This window comes from Triturus cristatus, chromosome 5_2, assembly GCF_964204655.1.
Source record: "Triturus cristatus chromosome 5_2, aTriCri1.1, whole genome shotgun sequence".
Lineage (NCBI taxonomy): Eukaryota > Metazoa > Chordata > Amphibia > Caudata > Salamandridae > Triturus > Triturus cristatus.
The window spans coordinates 355,847,638-355,864,262 of record NC_140588.1 but is presented as its reverse complement, the minus strand read 5'-3'; the positions used below and the strand labels follow the sequence as shown (position 1 = coordinate 355,864,262).

At 45.7% G+C, this 16,625-nt stretch overlaps 1 protein-coding gene across 14 annotated transcripts in view; it reads right to left on the bottom strand.

Moving 5' to 3' along the window:
• PRP4K (pre-mRNA processing factor kinase PRP4K) overlaps window positions 1-16,625 on the bottom strand; it is a 632,535-nt gene that overhangs the window by 88,252 nt on the left and 527,658 nt on the right. For 5 of the 14 annotated variants that reach the window (XR_014962108.1, XR_014962114.1, XR_014962107.1 and 2 more), the window contains 2 exons: window positions 15,373-15,460; window positions 14,487-14,532 (listed from right to left, as the gene is read on the bottom strand). The gene's annotated coding sequence lies outside the window, so the exon portion shown is untranslated. Of the gene's footprint in view, window positions 1-14,459; window positions 14,533-15,359; window positions 15,461-16,625 lie in introns of all 14 variants that reach the window. The other 9 variants (XR_014962111.1, XR_014962110.1, XR_014962115.1 and 6 more) reach the window with 3 other exon arrangements.

Sequence of the window (16,625 nt, the reverse complement as noted above, 5' to 3'; positions counted from 1 at the left end):
TACCTGTGAGTTACTTTGAAGCAGACAGAGAAATATTTGCCGATGAAAAATCTGGGTCAAGAGGTTTACAGTATGGTATATGGAGAGATGTTGCTTACATGAGGGTGGCATACATATTCCCTTTTGTCCAAAAGAAAGACCTCCAAGAGGAAGAAATTTGTTCACTACTTTGAGTGGACGGGCCAGAGAGGAGGGCCAATAGAAAGCGGTATTTTAAAAAGACAGTGGCCATGCAGCCAGATGTTTACGTAGCATATACCATGAATGATTTGAATACGAGGTCCAGAATATTTTTCCCCAATTCTTCCTCACAGGATGTGCTGCAGACCATGCTGGCATGTATAAGAACCCAAAGGGCAACCATGAACATTAGTTTTCTGCACTTTATCTTCTCACCAAGTACAAAAATAGAAAATGGCCTAATGTAGCCAGGGGAGTGAGAGATTATGGAAGAATAGGAAATACCTGCATACACACAAACTGGTTGCTTGAGTTTAGTAGTACAAGATGTTTTCCCTGCTGTCCACAGCAAGAAAGTGGATTATTATTTGGAGTGGGCCTTCGCTCACCTCAAGTAATAAAAACAATAACATACCAGACAGGCTTAACTTGGGGCAATGTGAAGAGTACCCAGACAGTAATAAAATTCAAATATCAAACAATAAAAATCCCAAAGTGAATTAGAAACAGAGTACATTTTAATAGAATAAATGACAACAAAACTACAAAAATCCAATTAGAGGAACTTGCGATATGAATTTTTAAAGATTAGAGTGGAAATACCACGAACAAGCCCTAAGTGCCAATGATAGTCTATGGAAGCTGTAGACCGGTACCTAGTTGCGATTACAGGCTGTCTGGGGCAGAGCCTACGCAGGCCCTTATATTTTAAGAGTAAAGCACCACAGTCTTGCCATAATTTTTCCCACTGTAGTCCCTGTTTCTTATTTTCAACAGGACATATTAAAGTATCAATGAAAAGAGGTGGATGTGCACACAATATTTTTGTGTCTTGTAAAAGTATTAGGTGACTTGCAGAAAGCAAGCTCTTCTTTGTCTATGCCTTTAAATAGGAAATCACAAAGGCGCAGACTTACCGTTACACATATTGAGGTCATTTAAATGTATATATCTCTCTCACAAAGGTCACAAACAGTCGCTGTACTGTATATAGGGCACGCTTTGTGGATAACTTTGGGAGAGAAAATTACCCTCACATTCTACACCCTATGCATGGAGATTTAGCCGCAGCATCCAACTGCCTGTGATCTGCCACTCAAAGTTATGGATGGCATGCTTGTTGCCAGGCGTCCTAAAACAAAGTCAGTTTATGTCGGGCACTGGAATAAATTTGTGAACTGGTGTGGATTTCCCAAGACAAACCCTTTACAAGGGAAAGTGTCAGATGCTTTATTGTTTTTGTCCTTGGCAGAGCAAGGCGAAAAAGTGAGCACTATTAAAGTTGGTTAGCCCTTTTTGTGTTTCTCCGCTCAACTGTCCTGGCTTAAATTAGGGGTGGGTGGTAAACTCCGCTCCAACAGCAGAGTTTGTGGAGTTTTGCCCACTCCGCTTGGAGCAAGGAGTTTGGCAAAAACTCTGGCAACTGCAGTGTGGCAGAGTCTTTCTCGTGTGCGGCTCACCAACATTAAGTTGGCAGGTGCAAAAAAACGAGCGCTAGACCGCTTCCCAGTGAGATTTCTCAAAGCGGGCGGTCTCAGCAGGTCGTGGCTGCTCACATTGAGAAGGTTGAGGATCGCGTTGCAAAAGCTGCAGCTCGAATAGAAAATCTACTTGAGCGTAAGAAAAATACAGCGCCCTCTGGCGCACCGCATGCTGCAGTTTGCACTGATTTAACAACGTGGGAGAAGCTCCCGGTGCTACAAATCAGTGCAGCCGACCAGGATTCCACCACTTGCGGAACTCCGTGGAATCTCCCCCACCCCTAGTTTAAATCATCTGTTGTGTGATGCAGGTTCTTAAAGGTTTGACACATATGCTCCCTCCCAAACTGTTTGTGATTCAGCAGAGGGACTTTAACTTGGTGTAGAAGTTTCTCATGTATATGCCCTTGAAGTCGAGGCACAGGTGATTGTTGCGTCGTGCGTCTTCTGACCTTAAAAACTGTCACTCTCCCAGCGTTCCCTTCAGGCACTATTGATGTAACCGCCCTACACTACCTTTATTACGACAAAACTGGCACTGTGGACTTAGGCGCCCTTCTTGCCTAAAAGTTGACTTCTTTCCATGTTGGACAATCCGTCACTCTCCCAGCGTTCCCTAGCCCTGGTCATCTCTTGAAGAGAAAAAAAAAAAAAGAGGAGAGACTCCATTCGGTTAACCCCAAAATGGCTTTAAGTTTTTAGACTGATTGCACCAAGGACCATCGGGTGGATGATCACCTTTTTGTGGAGACCTCCGGGATAAAGAAAGGGATGGCTGTGCAGAAAAGGACTCTGTCAAGATGGATTGTCCTCTGCATTAAGCTCCGATGTACACTGGTCAAAAAGCTCCCTCCGGATAGACTAAGAGCCCATACCACCAGGGCTGGAGCCCACTGCACTGGCATGTGGAGTACCTGCCCTTGACATTTGCCAGGCTGCGTCATGAGCGTTGATGCAGGTTTGACAACCAAGTCCGAATGGAAGGGAATTTAGCCCTCTCAGTCCTGCAAAACTTTTTTGTCTGAGTCTACTCCACATACGATCCAACTTTGGGAGACACTGCTTTGGTAGCTATTTTAAAGGAGAGAAAGATGCTGTTAGAAGTATTCATCAGAAGAACAAGTTACTTTCCTTCAGTAACATTCTTTCTGGTGGATACTCTTATCACAGATTTCTTAACACCCTTCACCATGCCCGTTCATAGGCCGGGCCTCTTTTTGCCATCTCAAAGGTCCTCACTGGTACCAAAAATGGTTTTAAGTTCTGTGTCTGAAAGCGTGGAAAGAGTCCAGCACGAAATTGACGTCAGTGCGCAAAGTAAGAAACTGATGTCAGTGCACAGGGGTGACACATTTTGAAGCTGGTGCATGTGTAACCAGGAACTCAGTACTTAGGCAATACAAGAGGCCATCATTCTAAAAACTTTGATTCTCACTCTCAGAGGATGCATGTCTGATAGAAGGGAAAGAGCCTTTGGAACACCATCGCTCTCTCTCGACTGGGGTAGGTTTTATCCTGAATTAGGATACATTTGCATCTACTGCAGACAAAGGTGTGACTTCTTCACGTTAATGGTAAACCCACATGATGAAGCAGTCAAACTATTTATCGGATGTAAGCTAGGCAATGTGCCTGAATTTTCCCCTTAACTAATCACATAACTGGATGAAACTGCAGCAGAAATATGCTAGTGAAGACTCATGGGTCTGGTATAACCATGATTTTGAATTAATAATGAAATCCACTAACCACAAAACTTGGGTACGGGTGGTGACCGGGATGAAGGGAAATGTGGAATTATGCATCCTTGAGAACGATGGTTGCCATGCAGCTCCCTTCTTATTAAGGGTGGGCGTAGTTCGCGAAGTAGCACTTCGCGAAGCTACGCAAAGTGAAGTTTGCACTACGCGAGCTACGCGTAGCACTTCGCGAACTGCATAGTAACATGTTCGCACTGTGCAAGATGTTGTTTTCAATGATTGCACAGTGCGGACAAGCAACCGGCACTGTGCAATCATTGAAAATGGCATCTTGCACAGTGCGAGCTGTAGTTTTCTGCTGCTCGAGTAGATTTTTACTCGAGCGGCAGCTTTCTCAACGCGAACTGGTAGTTTCTCATCGCGAGCGGTCGCGAGCATACGCGACCCCTCGCAATGAGAAACCTGACCTCCTCGCGTTGGGAATCTCGCCGGGAGGTTTATTTTCCATGCTCGCGATCGCGAACAAGGAAAAAGTCTCGCCGGGATGTCATTTTGCTTGCTCGCGGTCGCCAACTTGACGTTGAGGACCGCGAGCAAGCAAAAAATGACCGCAGCACTACACAACACGTGTTCGCACTGCGCTACGTGCAGTTCGCGTAGTGCGAAGTAGCGCGAACTTCGCAAACTACGCGAGCGTAGCGTAGTGCTTCGCCCAGGCCTACTTCTTATAGAAGAGAAATTACGTTTAGAAGATTTGTCATTTTGAAGCGAACAGATATTATACAGTTGTTGCGTGCTCTGAGGTCAAGGATGGGCTTCGCAGTCGTATTTCTTTGGAATTAGAAATTTGTATCCCCTTTGAGGGAGCTCCTGTACTTCCTCCAACAGGAGTTTGCAATACACAGGAGTTATACTGTACAGGTGTGATGTGGCAGGTGCAGCCTTGATTGTCCCTCAACAGAAGTTAGATGCTCAAAAGGAATGCCCGGTTGATCAGTGTTAGGCAGCAGGTGCCTCTAACCCGGGCACCTCTTGCCTTACAGTGTCTGTTTTTATAAACTATACCTTGCTGGTATTGTTCCTGCTGGACTGCTGACTTTACTGAAATGATTGCTGCTGCTAATACCTTTGCTAATAGATTTGAATGCTACATGGGTTTGTGATCATTGAAACCCACTTTTGGACTGCATAGCTCTGCTTTGTCTGTAGCCTCATTTTTTTTCAAACAATGTATCCACCTGAGAGCCGAAGGAATGCTTGCCATCAAAGGACAAAACAATGAGCCCCTGCTGTACCTTGTGGTGAAAGTCAGAGACCCTCAGCCAACGATGTTGGTGAGCTGGATACAGATATCAATTTGCCAAGAGGCAACTAATACACAACAAATGTTTGCATTAGAAATCATCTTGCCCTCCTTCACAATTTCTACATTACTTTTCCAGTAGTTGTCAGAGGTGTTTTTGCAACTCTTCCATATTGTCCCAATGATCCCGGTTGTGGTTAGCCAGTACAAATGGCGTTATCAATACACTATTCAATGACCGCTCCCAAAGCAATTCGTTTCCACTACCATATACATCTTTTCACTATTCTTGTCTAGAGAAGTATCGCCTGTGCCATGTACAAGAACTCTCTTGTGCATATTTGGCAGCAAAGCTTTGATAGGCTATGATTCTAAGGGTGTCATCGTGAGGATCCACCACATAAGAATGCCAAGCATCCTCTTGTTTATCAGTGGTTGCTGGTTCCCCAGAAGCTGGTAATGGATCAAATGAAGGCTCCAGCTCAGAATCTGAATGTTAATCATCTGTGGACACATGCTAAGGTGGAGGCAAGACTGTATCAGCTTTATTCCTTTTTGAAAAAAGATATGCTCTTAGTTGCTCAGAAACAGCCACCTTAAATTTCAGCTTCCTCTACTTATGTGGAAAATGGAGGGGAGGAAGGGGACCTCACAAACATATGACCACTGTTAGGATTGATATAGATGGTGCGCTGCCTGCTGTTCATCCTCTTCTACAGGAGGATGTGAAACACTGGGCATCATGAGTGTGAGGGTTTCGGTCCCTGTTTTGGTGTTGAAGGTATCTCAGTACCCTCTCCAACTGGAGCATCTGGAACTCAGTCTCAGTTGTGTTCTGACATCAAAAACGCCTTTCAACAACAAATTGTCTCAACATTAGTGGGTGGTGATAGCCTTTTTTTAAGGGTGATTTTGAGGTTCAGTAGGTGGCTATGCCAACAACAATCGAACATCAATACACAAGGGATATAGTAATCACTAAATAATGAATAGTATAAAATGAAGGTGCTATCAAGGTACTGAATACCTTGTCGCCTGGCGTATATGTCTGCCTAGGGCAATGTCCTTTGCAGAAACTGAACAAAGAATAGGTACCGGAGCACACACAAGAAGTTCGTAAAGTTAAGATAAATAAAAGCAGGTAATCTGGAGTGAATAAACTTGTAAGGTCCATAGCATTCTTCTTCACTCATAAATGGTTTCGTTCCTTTAAATTTTCAATATCTTGGTATGTAGAAAGATAGAAGCAGCCGACACGTGTTTTGTCCTCTGGACTTTTTGAAGGCTAAATGTCTCGTCAAATAAGCGCACACACTAGGAACTGCCGTCGCTTACTTTTCGGGCGTGACATACGTTCTAAGGCTTACCAAGGTTTTTTTTCACTTCTCGGAGCGACTGACTCAGCCGAACAGCATATGCTGTGGACTGTTCCCCTACGGACTACACTTGCTTCTCTCTACTCCACTTGTCTGGATTACATACTGGGGCGCATTACTTGCAGCAGCTCAGTTTCGACGCACAGCTTCTTTGATCCTCAGAGGGAGATGTTATTTTAGAGAGGTACTTATCTCTATGGCCAGCTTCTCAGTCTCCTCTCTTTTGGGATGCAACAGGAATAGTGCTCCCAAGACTGTTTCCGTGCTTATATGACAAGACATTTAGCTTTGAAAAAGTCCAAAGGTCGGAACACGTGTCAGCTGCTTCTGTCTTTTTACATACCAAGACATTGTGAATTTAAAGGAATAAAACTATTTATGAGAAAAGAAGAATGCTATGGACCTTACAAGCTTATTGACTCTAGATTACCTGCTTTGATTTATCTTAACTATACAGACTTCTGAATATGCTACTTACCAGTATGCATCTGTTCTTGGCATGTAGGGCTGCTGACATTCATATCTGTGCATAGATCGCCGCCTAGTGTTGGGTCCGGATGTTTGCACGTTGTTGTCCTGGAAGAGTCTTCGAAGTATCCTGAGATAGGTGACTCCTCCCCTGGACCACAGTGCGCATGGGCATCCTCTCCATCCTCAGATTGTTTTTCGCCATTGTGGCAGTGATGGAGTAGATACAGAAAGTGATGACCATGCTTACAGTAATTCTGAGAGCTGCAGCTGCTACAGGCGCCGGGGAGGAGGGTGGGCGATATGAATGTCAGCAGCCCTACATGCCAAGAACAGATGCATACTGGTAAGCAGCATATTCAGTTCGAGGCATGTGGGCTGCTGAATTCATATCTGTGCATAGAATATATAGCAGTACCCTCTATTAGCGGCGGCTACCAGTGCCAGCTGCAGCGGTCTGAAAAAGAGTTTTGAGAACAGCCTGTCCTACAGCTGCCTGCTGTTTTGATTGCACATCCACACAATAGTGTTTGGTAAATGTATGTGTAGTGGACCAGGTGGCTGCTCTACATATATCATGCAAAGGAATGTTTCCCAGGAAAGCCATGGAGGCCCCTAACTTACGTGTGGAGTGGGCTCGTGGGGGAATCGTTAATGTGCGTTTAGCTTTTTGATAGCAAATTTGAATACATCTAACGATCCATCTGGCTATACCTGCTTTGGAGATGGCGTTACCTTTGTGGTGTGGGGCAAAGGCAACGAAAAGTTGTTTTGTTTTCCTAAAGACTTTAGTCCTGTCTATATAGTACATGAGGGCTCTCTTTACATCCAGTGTATGGAGTGCTCTTTCTGCGACAGTTTGTGGGTTTTGAAAGAAAACAGGCAGTTCAATAGTTTGATTCATGTGGAACTGCGATATCACCTTGGGCATGAATTTGGGGTTGGTACGTAGTACGACCCTGTTGGCGTGAACCTGTATGAATGGCTCTTGAACGGTTAGTGCCTGGAGTTCACTAACTCTCCTCAAAGAAGTGATTGCTACTAGGAAAGCTACTTTCCAGGTGAGAAATTGAATCTCGCATGAGTGTAGAGGTTTAAAGGGTGGACCCATCAGGCGTGTGAGGACCAAGTTGAGGTTCCACATTGGAGCTGGTGGGTGGCTTGGAGGAATTACTCGTTTGAGTCCTTCCAAGAATGCTTTGATGGCAGGCACTCTGAATAAAGAGAGGTGCTGCCTGTTCTGGAGATAGGCTGATATTGCGGTCAAATGGACAAGTATTGAGGTGTATGCCAGATTGCATCGGTATAGGTGTAAGAGGTAACAAATTATGTTTTGGATGGATGCGTCTAGCGGGTTAATGTCATTGTTATTGCAATAAATGACAAACCTTTTCCATTTGGCTGCATAGCAAGCTCTGGTAGTGGGTCTTCTAGCTTCCTTAATGATGTCCATACAGTCAGGTGGCAGGTTTAGGTAGCCAAACTCTAGGACTTCAGGAGCCAGATTGCAAGGTTCAGCTGTTGCGGATCTGGGTGCTGAATCTCTCCATGGTTCTGCGTCAAATGCGCGGGTTTGATCCGCAGCCTTTGATGCGGCACCACGGAAAGTTCGAGAAAGGTGGTCTACCATGGTTGGCGGGCCCATGTTGGAGCAACCAGGACGAGTGTTAGTGAGTGTTGTCTGAGTTTGCGTGCCACCAGCGGTATCAATGGTGCTGGGGGAAAAGCGTACGCAAATCTGCCGGACCAGTTCATCCATATCGCATTGCCCTGCGACTGCGGATGTGGGAACCTGGCGGCAAAGCTTTGGCATTTTGCGTTTTCGCTTGTGGTGAATAGGTCTATCTCTGGATGGTCCCACTGCTGGAAGTACGGTTGGAGTACTGATGGGTGTAACTCCCACTCGTGCATCTGGTGGCTGTGTCTGCTGAGCAGATCTGCCATCTGGTTGTCCTTGCCGGGGAGGTGTTCCGCCATGAGGAACATGTTCCTCTGAATGGCCCACTTCCACATGCTCTGAGCCAGATGAGACAACTGTGGAGAGTGTGTTCCTCCCTGCTTTTGTATGTAGTACATGGCAGTCATGTTGTCCGTCCGGATCAACACGACTTTGTTGCACAAGTGTACTTTGAATGCTTTCATTGCCAGGAAGATTGCCATCAGTTCTAGAAGGTTGATGTGCATCTTCTTTTGTTGTATCGTCCATAGTCCCTGCACTGTGTAATTGAGTACATGAGCTCCCCATCACTGGAGAGACGCGTCCGCTGTCAGTATTATTTGTGGAACAGGCTCTTGGAACGGTCGGCCCTTGCAAAGGTTTTGTGGATTCCACCAATGCAGAGAGTTGTATGCCCGACCGCTCACCAACACTAGGTCTTTTAGTTGCCCATGAGCCTGATTCCATTGACGTGCTAAGCACTCCTGAAGCGGGCGCATATGTAGTCTCGCGTGTGGGACTATGAAAATGCAGGAGGCCATCATGCCTATCAGCTGCATGAACACTCGCGCGGGAAGGGAGTGTTGGGGTTTGAACTTGGAAATCAGCATTTGCATGCTGTTGATCCTCACTAAATTTGGCTGAGATGTGGCTGCCAGAGTGTCTATGGTTGCACCTAGGTACTGTTGTACGTGTGCGGGTTGGAGATGTGATTTCGGGTAATTTAGTGAGAACCCCAGACTGTGAAGAAGGTGAATGGTGCGGGACATGTGGCTGGCACATTGCTGGGCTGACTTTGCCTGAACAAGCCAGTCGTCCAGGTAAGGGTAGACGTGAATGTGTTGCCTCCGTAGATGTGCAGCCACAGTAGCTAGGCACTTTGTGAAAACTCTGGGTGCTGTTGTCACGCCGAAGGGAAGAACCTTGAATTGGTAGTGCTGCCCTTGAATAGTGAACCTGAGATATTTTCTGTGTGAGGGGTGAATGGGTATGTGGAAATACGCATCTTTGAGGTCTAGCGTGGCCAGGAAGTCTCCCTGTTTGAGCAGCGGGAGGACTTGTTGTAGGGTGAGCATGTGGAAATGCTCTGAGAGAATGTAGCGGTTGAGTGGTCTCAGGTCTAGTATAGGTCTGAGTGACCCGTCCTTTTTTGGTATTAAGAAGTACAGGGAGTACACCCCCGTACCTTGCTCGTGGACGGGTACGACCTCTATTGCGCCTTTTTTCAGCATACTTAGCACTTCCTGCTGTAATAGCGCTAAGTGCTCTGAGGACATAGGACGGTGTTTTGGCGGTATTGTGGGTGGAGTGGAGGTTAATTCTAGGCAGTAACCGTGTTTGATAATATCTTTGACCCACCTGTCCGTGGTGATGGAGTTCCACGTGGACAGGAACCTTTGTAGCCTTCCCCCGACAGGTGTTATGTGGTCGGGAGGAAGGGAGAGGGCGTCACTGTTTGTTCTTGGGGGAGGACCTGGTATTGCCGTATCCGCGTCCTCTGCCCTTTGTGCTGGAGCCACGATATCCACCCCGGGTGTTTTTATCGTAGGTACTTTGTGTGTTGCCCTTGTTGTAGGTTTGCTGTGACCCCTGTCCTCTACCTGCTCCTCTATTTCCGGGGCGACGAAAGGAGCCACTCCGAAAGGTCTGCGTTTGGAGAGCCCCCATGGACTTTGCAGTGTCTGTGTCCTTTTTTATTTTTTCTAGGGTGGTGTCAACCTCTGGTCCGAACAAGTAGTCGGGGTTGACCGGCTGATTGAGGATGTTATTTTGAACCTCAGGTTTGAATCCGGAGATTCGTAACCAGGCGTGTCGTCGTAACATGACGCTGGTGTTTATTGCTCTGGCAAGCATCCAGTGCACACTTAACGGATGCGTTCGTGAGGAGTTGTCCCTCCCTGATGAGGATCTCTGCTCCCTCTTTGTATTGGTCAGGGAGATGTTGGAGTAGGGTTTCTAATGTGTCATAGTGTGCGCGATCGTAGCGAGCTAGGAGCGCCTGGGTATTGGCAATACGCCAAATGTTAGCTGCCTGGGCTGCAACCCGTTTGCCGGAGGTCTCTAGCACCTTGGACTCCTTGTCCGGGGGAGGAGCTTCCCCAGTTGTCTGCGAGTGCGCCCGTTTGCGAGCATTAGCGACTACGATGGAATCTAGAGGCAACTGGCCTCTAATGTACGTAGGGTCCCCAGGCGCCGACCTATATTTTTTGTCGATCCTGGGGTTTATTACTCTTGCCCTAGTGGGTTCTTTGAAAATGTCCTTTGCTGGTTTGAGGACACCTTTCAACATGGGTAGAGTTTTGATATTCCTTTCTGAGGATGCGAAAGTATCCATTAGAAAATCGTCCTCGATTGTGTCAGAGTGGAGTTGCACACCATGATTGGCCGCAGCACGTTCAATGAGGGCGTTGAATGCGGCAGTGTCCTCTGTGGGAGACGTTTTCGCGCCATATAGCTGCGTGTCCTGTGTATCCATAGGTGCACCCGGGTCTACAGGGTCATCCCAAGCCTGGTCAGGGTCCTGTTGGCCTTCAGGGTCCATCTCTCTGGGGTAGGGGACATCGTCACCCATGTAGTCCTCCAAAGCGTCTGTTTCGGAGGGTGTCGGAGAGAAGGGCTGTGGATCTAGGTAAGAGGTATGGAGACGTTCGTAAAGAACTGGTTCCGAATCCGCTGGCAGCTTTTTCTTTTAGCGGGATCCGGTAGGAGTCCAAAGCCTGCTCGGAAGATATTCTCCGCTTGTGGAGCATAATTCTGCCGGTGTCGGCATCGATGATGTGGGACGGTGACGTCTCCGTAGGAGAGCGTTCGGTAGGTGTGATCCTAGTTTGGGTGACACGTGTCCTGATTTCAAACAGTTTGGGCGCCGTGGATGGCGGCAGTCCAAAAGTGATGTTGGGTGTTGCTGGAGAAGCTTTTTGAGCTTTTTTCGGCTCGGAGCCCGACGTGTCCTGGAGGGCTGCCTTTTCTTTGATGCGTTGCAAGGACGCTGCAACTTGTCGCACCTGTAACGCCGACGGTTCTTTGGCGCCGAGCGGTTCTGTAGAGGCAGGCGTGGACTTCTTTGGGGCCACGGGGTCATCGAGTCGAGGAGAGGTAGTAGCTGTCGATGATTGGGCCTTCGGTGCTGCTTTTGAAGCGGTGTGCGACGCAGCGGCCATTTTGACCTTCGTGGCCGGAGCCGATTGTTTCGGTGCCGGGGGCCGAGGCGGTTTGGCGGTACCGATGGCCTTTTTCCGTGTGTCGGCGCCGACGTCGACTGCTGCGAGTTCGGCACCGAAGTCCCGTTTGGTGCGGTCGGTGCCGACGGGTTTGGCTGGCGTCGAAGGTGTAGTGGGCTTCGATCCGACCAGTGTCAGTTTCAGTTTCGGTTTCTGTGGAACCGATACGACTTTTGGTTTCGGTTTCGAGGAAGGGAAACCAGTCGTTTTGGGTACTAATGGCTGTCGCTGAATGTCCGAGGCCGGGCCAGAGGGCGGGGCCGAAGAACTGCGGGATAGGTCTTGGGTAAGGCCCGAAGGCGATCCCTCGACAGGAGCCATAGACTGACGCACTGGGATATCCTCCGTCTGTACGGGTAGGCCTTGCTCGTCACCGGAGCTACTTTCTTCGGCCCCTAAGGCCTCATCGTAGTCTCCTACCTCGGTGTCAGCTTCTTCCCTGTGAAAGAGTTGTTCTTCGATGTCTTCCGATCCGGAATCGTGTTCGGAAGCGGGGCTGGAGGGTAGGTTCTCCACGCCTTCCACATCTTCGTCCTCGGCGCTGAAGATGTTGGTCGGGGCCGGTGCCGCTTGCTGCGCTTCAAGTCTCGCTGCTCGTCGATTCCGGAGAGTCTTTTTGGATCGGAATCGGGCACAGGCCATACATGTGGATTCGTCGTGATCCGGTGAAAGGCATTTGTTGCACACCGGGTGGACGTCGACATGGGGATATTTCGCATTGCAAACAGGACACCGCTTGAATGGTGTCCTCGATTCCATCGTCGATGTGGGGTCGATGGTCGGATATGATGCGAAAAAGTTGTTTTTGAAGTCAGTAAACTAACAAGTAACTGTCGATACCGATCGGGAACAGTACCGGCGCGAACGAAAGGCCTTTTGGCCTGAAAAACAAGTTTTCCCTAACTTGAGTCAAGATAAGCACATCCGAACCCAATGGCTGAAAAAAACAATCTGAGGATGGAGAGGATGCCCATGCGCACTGTGGTCCAGGGGAGGAGTCACCTATCTCCGGATACTTCGAAGACTCTTCCAGGACAACAACGTGCAAACATCCGGACCCAACACTAGGCGGCGATCTATGCACAGATATGAATTCAGCAGCCCTCATGCCTCGAACTTGTGTGTGCTTCGGTATCTAGTCTTTGTTGATGTTGAGGCTCAGTTCAGACCTCAGAGACAGCATCTTCAGTGAAGGGATGATCCTCAGTGAATTGAGGAGCAGAGTCTGTCTCAGGCCCCCAAACATTGGTAACAGGGATCGAAACCAGAGATCTGATGAAGATCCCTGGAGATTCTACTGCAGATCAGAGTCGTGAAAGAACATAATTTTCATACTCTGCTCATGTGTGACTTCTGGGCTACAGGATGGGCCTCCTTGTTGTTGTCGGAGCCGACACCTGAATACCTTCGGCAAACGCAGCAGACAGTGACTCAAGAGAGTTGCGGTGTTGACTAGTGGAAGAATGTACCCCATTCCGATCACATTGGTGCTGAATGGTTTTCTTTAATTTAATGAGTTACAAGCCAAACACACACTTTTGCTGCCGTCCCTCTGTAGACAGATGTCGCAGACCCAATGATGATAGGACCATGGGACTTCATCATTGCGGAAAGGGCAGAGTTTACTCTCCATAGCCCCCAACCATTCCACACAATTCCACACAATTCTCTTATGACTGGGACGAAGGCTCTTTTGATGATTTGGTCCCAAAGCGTCAATGTTTATGAGGTGCACTTGCTGGTTTTCACCAATGAGTCCCTCAGTCATTTGGCATTGAAATTTAGCATTTGGTGCACAGTACTCAGAAACGTGGTTGAAAAAAGGCAAGCCTGAATCTGTGTCAAGGACCGCTGTAGGTCATGGAGAGGTTTGAGGAAGTGGGTTTTCACGAGTCACCACAAAAATAAAACTCCTTCAAAGAAAGATAAGTTGTAACATTCAGATCCCAACACTGGAAATCAGAATTATGAAAATCATTTTATCTACAGCAACCTATCAGCAAACATATGAAGAATATGTTCTTCTGATGCATATTTTGTCCAGTGGAGGAAATGTTATGCTCTTTAATATCAGGAACAGTGTGGTTGTAATATCTGATAAAGACTTCTAGCTGCAGATTCCTTATCTTTGAATCAAGTCGGACGCCTGGGAAATTCAAAGGTAAGGAATCTGAGGCTAGAGAGTCTCTACCAGATAATGCGTTACCGAAGGTACGTAACTTGTTTTTTTTGTTCATAGCTTCATCAATTCCTGTCCTGTTGGACACATTCTTTTTACTATACACTCTTGCTGGCCCAGTCAAGAGTATAAAGTAACAAAATTAGTTTTTGTAATTGGTTTTTCAAACCCATTTGGGGACATGAATTACAAGTCAGAAAAATCTGAAGGCCTTATAATATTTCTGGATAAATAACATTATAAACATAGCATGTATTTCACTGCCACGCCAACACGGCAAAACCACTATCTGTTACTACTGAACAATAAGTTACCATGAATTAAAAGAGGTAATAGTATGAATTGTTGTTATTCCACTGTGGACGACAAGGGTAACATGGTGAGAAAAACCTATCTTCAGTGCACTCTAAAATAGTTACTAAGATCCTTCCTGGCATCAGAGAGCATTTCAAATGATGGAACGGTAAGAAAAAGAGTGTGCGATGATTTTCGGATGACTGATTTAAACTTCTTAACATGTGTTATGCTTTGATAGACAAAGTCAAGCTGCATCACTACTGAAGGACATCTCTAAACCACAGACAGCAGCTGAAAGCATACAGACAAAAGAATTACTTGGCATATCTTTTATAGGGCAGAAACCTTTGAGCATGTCTTCTGGCTTCCATCATCTTCTGTTACACAGCACCTAAAAATACAAAGAAACATGTAAACAAGAAACTTTCAGTTTCATTTGTTCAGAACTGCACTGTAGATGCACGCTGAACTTTGTAGAACATTTCAGCTCCCTTAGATAATGATGTTAATTCAGAATCCAGATAACACGAAAGGCTGTCTGACATTCCGCTTGAATAAACTACGGTACACAATGTGGCATCTCTCTGTGGGGTGTCAGACACACCAGGTTATCAGAGGTTTCATGAATATATACCGGAGTGACTTCAGGTTTGAAAACACACCTATACTACTAGTATGGCTCTACAGATAAGAATAACTCCTTACCAATCATTTTTTTTAAATCTTTGCTTTCTTGATTACATTTTAATACATAAGTTGAAGGTAGATAAAGAAAGATTAAAGGTTTGAATTAGACAGCCAGTATGCCCCATCACCTGACAGCACAGCTCGCCATCTCATCTGTTGGCTAGGGTGAATTCCACCAGCAGAAACGTATATGGTTGTACTCATATTTCCTATCCTGGACTGCACTAAAAGTGGACATTTGTACCAATTATGTGCCTTCATGGATAGAAAGATACTTTTTATCACTTTAAAAAAGTCTAGAAAATCTAAATCATTGCATTACAATATGGCATTAACTGTAAGCAAACCCACCAAGTTTCCAGGTGATAAGCACAAGTGCACTTTTTCTGGTTAGTTTCCCTTCACACAAAAAAAAATCAACGTGTATTCGATAGGATTAGCAATATGGTTTAGAAAACAGAAGGGTTCTCTCTAAATAAACATGTTTTTCAACCATTTTTATTAAACTGGTTGCTTATGAGCTACACATACTGTCAGAAATAACCTGGTTAGGAAGGCGAAGAAGGTGTTGCAGCGAATCAGACCCCTGGAGAAGGCGGTGGGTGGCCTGTGTCTCGCTTTCCTTTTTCTCTCTTAGCACCATCCAAAGGAAAAGTAAGAAAACAGCATAAGCATTAGTTAGACACAAGGACTTCGCTACATTGATAACGGAAGCAAAAAGTAACAGTATTTTTTCTTAATGTAATCATCACTACCACTGCAAAGCTCAAAATAAGACTAACTCTTGTTGCAACTTCAAGGAAATATGCTTTTTCTAAAACAGATGGCAATCGTCCTGTAATACTAAGTGCTCAATTTTGCTGCCAAATATCCCTGCAATCATATAGAACAAGATACTGAAGAGCAACTTACCTGCAACAACATTTCTGTCAATAAGTATCTTCATTAAATTCATAAACATGGAATGCATCTGCCCAGGTGCAGTAATCTTGAACACTTAAAATGGAGAGAAACTATCCCTCCAAATAACGCAAAAACAATGTCCTTGGAAAGGAACATATTCTTTTTATTTTTATCTTTTACTGCAAGTGTATATAATAAACATTAGAAAAAGAGATTCAAAATTGGTTCAAAACATATGTAGCTGCATTTCCCTCTTTTATGAGTGATTAAATAACAGAAAATTGCGTCCTTGCGCATTTAAGGTCTGAAGACAATTCTGCACTTTCACTTCATACATCCAAGAAAGTCTTCAATGCAAGCACTCAGAACAATCAAAATTGCCCCTGGTTCATTTTAGGTCTACAGAAGGATAAACACTGTAAAGTCTCCAAAACCTGCTTACTTTTCTTTTCAAGTACCACTGGGAAGGATGGATAATTGTTTATGAATTTAATGAACATACCCATTATAAAGAGCTGGCATTTTTAGTTAAGTAACTCTTCTCCCTCATGAGATCTTAAGTAATAACCATGGACCCTAAATAGCATAGCAAGATCAGCCTAAAGCTGGGGGCACAAAGGCAGAGACCTAAACAATGGAAACTGAACATATGCCATCTGAGGTATATGCACTGCAAGGACAAGGCACACTGGTGCTTGTTTTTCAGTTGCAAATGGGAAAGAAAGGCGCACAAAGGCTTATCAAACTGCTATTTCATCATTCTGATTAATTAAATATATTACTACAATTTCATTCTGGCTTGAAGGTAAAAACAACTACAAATAAAAGGCTATCATAAGGCTATTTGTACCCTATAAGGTTGTTGGAAAATGTTCAATCTTTCAGTGTCATCCA